A 4,228-nucleotide genomic window follows, 5' to 3' on the forward strand; every position below is an offset into this window, starting at 1 on the left:
CGTGACCTTCTGCATTCCCCTCTTTTTAACTTGTATCTCACCGAATACATGTTTAATCATCCTGTGTATAATACCTGTGGCTGTCTTTAGCGAAGAGGAACACTTGCGTTCCCTGCACTTCATAGCTTAGAATACCCAGGGATTTGGAAATACCAAACTTGCATGGTTTTTCTTTGTTAAACCTCACAAAATTAAGAAGGGAGTAGGAAGATACAAAGCTGTGCAGCAATTCAGGGCAAAAGATTCCTACATCATTCCCTCTTTTCCTAGCACTAAAGCCTAACTTCTGTTAAAAACCCTCACGTTCTCCTCAAAGTTGGAACCAAACCTGTCTTTTATTATTCAGGGAAAACCTTGCAGCATGCTTCTGTGAGTCCAAAGTTCAATTAAAATGCATGGAAACAAGCTACTTTGCTCTCAGGAAACTATCCTGTGGCTTCAATGTCCCACAGTCCTACAAGAATCTTACAGTAATGAGGGCAGTAATAACACGGAAAGTTGGATTTTTGGGTGAGACTACAAAATTGAGATGAAAAGAAACATAATAACTGTAATTCAGTGCAGTTTATAGAATTTTTACATGAATTAAGATTTGATAAATCCTATCTCAAAGAGGTATTTTGATGACTGATATTTGGAGTTGGGTGGAGTGAATCCCAAACCAAAATCACTAATTCCTGGAGAAGTCACAAAAATCCTTGCAAAAAAGGCATATGGGGGTGGGGGGCAGAGTTTACCTAGATTTGGGGGGGGGGAAATCTGCACGTTTCCGTCAGCTGGTAGGGAAAGGGATTGCATTATTTATGTGAGTATGATGAACCCTCGGTAAAGTATTTCTCTGTGTTCATCTAGTCTTTATGAAAAATGAAGTATCAGGAGCCTTGGAGAATCAAGGACTCACAAGACACACTGCCTTGACACCTGATGTATCTATTTTGAGTGATGTGCTGAACTCTGAGGACAGAGGGTTTTTTTCCACAAAAAAAGGTAAAGCTGGAGCACAGCCAACAGAAATTGGTCTGCTCTGACTTAAAATGATTCATTATCTGTTAAAAAAACCCAAACACAAATGCCAGAGATGGAGGAGGGAAGAGAACTTGCTCATTTGCTTGCATCCCTACTCTTTTCATGGGCTAACTCTATCTCTGGTTTTTACCTGGCTGCTGAAATTGGCTCACCAGAACATTCAGTGAGGAAGAACTGAGAGAAGGTGTGAACGTAAAGTAAGTATTATATTTAAGGGCTTCGTGTCTTCAAACACTGGAAAAGGGTTGCTATCTTGGTGAAGGGAAAGGTGGGTGAGAGAGCAGAAGTGACATCCCAGATCTGGGACGACCATCTCTGTGCAACACGAAGACGATGCCTTAGTGCCTATCACTAAAGACCCTTATGTAAGACACTGCAAATATAAGTAAGGCCAGTTTGTAGACACCCAAAGTTTAAGAAAGACTGATTAGGGAAACACAAGGGATAAACAAATAAAGATGTGTCAGCTGCAGAGGAAGGTCTCAGTGTACTGACCACCTAATAGCAGAAGAGGTTTTGGAAAGCAGTGGAAAAAAGTTTTAAGGAGAGTTAGTGACGAGGGATTTGTAGATATCTCAGCATAAGCTTCTCTGGTGTTTAAGAAGGAGAGATAGATAAGGTGCTTATTAGACTGTTTTAGAAGCTGATTGATAGTCATTAATCTCTGCTAGGATTTCCCAGCAGTGTTTTCAGTTCAAACCAGTTAGAAACTATCATCATGTTATATGAGAGGAAACCTAAACTGAAACAAAACTCACATTATGTAGATCACCAAAAAAGCTCCTTCTGTGTGCTGCCAGGACAATGCAGATTCAGACCAGTAACACAGGACTAAATTTCCCAAATTAAGGGAAATTAGGGTCTAACAGGAAAAGAATTAGGAAGGGAAGGGAATGAGATGGGGAAGGACCTGAGGTGCTGATGGTACCATTTAAGTGAAGGTGACACAGGTGTTTAGTCAGCAAAGGTAGATACTCCGACTTGGGCTTTAACACAAAGATGTAGGGGGTTTTGTGGGTTGAAAGTGTAATGTGCTTTAGATGGTATTCACTGGGTGTGCAAAGTGAATTGGTATTACGTTAAGATGGTGTAAGCCTCTTACCAAATGCATGTAAGAGGTATTTAATACCTGTTTCACTGCTGGATCCCCTATTGCAGGCATCCCCTGTTCACTGTTGGTATGCAGTTCCTGGTTTCGCATGCTCCCTTTCCCTTGGTGTGTAATTCCTGGGTTTGAGCACTCCCTAGATGCTAAATTTGTCCATTAACAACATGTTATTAGCTTTTCTCAGGGTATAAATCACAGTGCAGCTTGATCTACCAAATCATAAGGTATTTCCCCTCCATGTGCTTTTCATTTATTGTAGCTCTGTAGCTGCAGAACAAAAATTAAACTTCTGCTTGCCTTTAATCATGGTGTCTTGTACTTTTGCACAGGAATCTGTTGGGGTTTTTTTACCCCTTGGTGTTCCTGTGTGAAGTAAGTATTAATACTGCCTGGTTTTACAGGTGTAGAAAGAGGCTGACTATATGCTATCAGGCAAAAAGCTAATAGTAGCTTTTCCAACATTATCCTGAGTTTTTACCACCAGAAGTCTCATATGTAGAATGTAGACTTGTAAAAGATGTAATCAAATTGCTCTGTAGAATCCTGTAATTCTATAGAATTAATGCTAAGTATGTTTTTATGTTTTCATTCCTTAATCCATCTTAGTAAACACTGCACCTGTCTGGAATCCAACTGAAATTAATGTTATCAACCCATGAGGAAAAATGTGCAGGATCAGGGTCAATCCAAGAGCCAATCCTCACACCTCTGACTGCCTAAAAGGCTCTTCTAATGTCCAGGTCAGGAGTGTTTGCATGGCCTCACGGGTCCTCCTGTAAACCTTGGGACCGGACCCCTCAGTGACTGTGAGATGGAAGTGTTTCTGGTTGCTAGTGTTACAAATGCTGACAGTAGGAGGAAAAGGTGTAAATGGGAGTTAACTCTCTGTAGCTGTTTATAGCAGCTTGGATCCTGGAGAGTTTTTTGAGTAGCCTAACCATTTTTTAAAGGCTGTTTACTGGGAAGCCTCCATGCGGTGGATGAGCTGATCCAGTGAACACTTCCTTTCCACGGCACTCTGTAACCTGGACCCAGAAGAAAGCATTACTGCAGGAATTGCTATTTGATTTTCTAGAACAGGTGGAGTAGAATAGGAAAAACAGAATGAAACCCCAATGGAATAAGCACAGGTGGGGAGCGTAGCTGATGTGAGCAGTTTGGTCTGCAAGCAGCAGATGAGCTCCTCTGCCATGTTAATCCTGTGACAAAGCCGTACTTGTCCTGTGGGAGAAGTCACCGTAAGCAAAACAGTATTTAGCACTGCTGCTGTGCAGTTTTCCCTCGGCGCTTGCAACCTCACGAATAATGAATGAAACTGCAGTTCCTGTGAGGTAGGATCACGCCGTATTTTGGTAAGGAAACCGGGAACAGGCGTTGCTGATCCCACACAACTCGCCTGCAGAGGAAGCCCTGAGGCTGACCGGGGTGGCCCGCCTCCTGTTTTCCTCAGCGGCCGCAGGCCTAAAGCCCAAGGGACGGGGCCTCGGCGGACAGCCGCGGCCCTACAGCTGTGTGGGGAACCGCTCAGCCTCCCCTCGAACTGGAGGGAGACGGGGAAGAGCTGCCCCGGCTGTGGGCAAGGCTGACGAGCCGCCGCCGCCGTTTTCCCGCCCAGCGCCCTGCCGTGAAGGAGCGCGCGCGCACGGAGCCGTTGCCGCCCGGCCGGGAGGCGGAGCCAACCGCCAGCCGAAGTCCTCCGGGAGCCGTGCGCAAAGCGAAGCGCTCTAGGACTGCCGTTGGCCGCCATGTCGGTCTCTATGGTAGCGGGGGAGGAGCGCCCCCGCCCAGCGCTCTGGAGCCGTTGCGAGGAGGAAATGGCGGCTCGGCTCGGCTGAGAACCTTCGGCGGCGGCGGCGAGATTTCTCCCCCCTCCCCTACTCCCTCCCCGCGGTGAGTGAGGGAGGCAGCCGGAGAAGCAGCGGGACGGGAGGAAAAAGGGAGCTGGGGCCGCCGCCGCAGCAGCAGCAGCGGCGGAGGGGTGGTGGAAAAGGGGCGACCGCCTCCTCCGGCCTGGACGCCTTTGGGCTCGACGAGAAAATGGAGGCGGGCGGGTGGTGCGGGTCAGGGCGGCCGGAGGGACCCCGGGGACGGGGG

The 4,228-nt window shown here is 46.8% G+C and overlaps 1 protein-coding gene across 1 annotated transcript in view; it reads left to right on the plus strand.

The window, feature by feature from the left end:
- Nucleotides 1–3,870: 3,870 nt before the first annotated feature.
- Nucleotides 3,871–4,228, plus strand: part of DIDO1 (death inducer-obliterator 1) — a 56,175-nt gene continuing 55,817 nt past the window's right edge. Inside the window, exon 1 of the mRNA XM_010569533.1 lies at nt 3,871–4,024. The gene's annotated coding sequence lies outside the window, so the exon portion shown is untranslated. The remainder of the gene's footprint in view (nt 4,025–4,228) is intronic.

This window comes from Haliaeetus leucocephalus, unplaced genomic scaffold (assembly GCF_000737465.1).
Source record: "Haliaeetus leucocephalus isolate CR32 unplaced genomic scaffold, Haliaeetus_leucocephalus-4.0 Scaffold273, whole genome shotgun sequence".
Lineage (NCBI taxonomy): Eukaryota > Metazoa > Chordata > Aves > Accipitriformes > Accipitridae > Haliaeetus > Haliaeetus leucocephalus.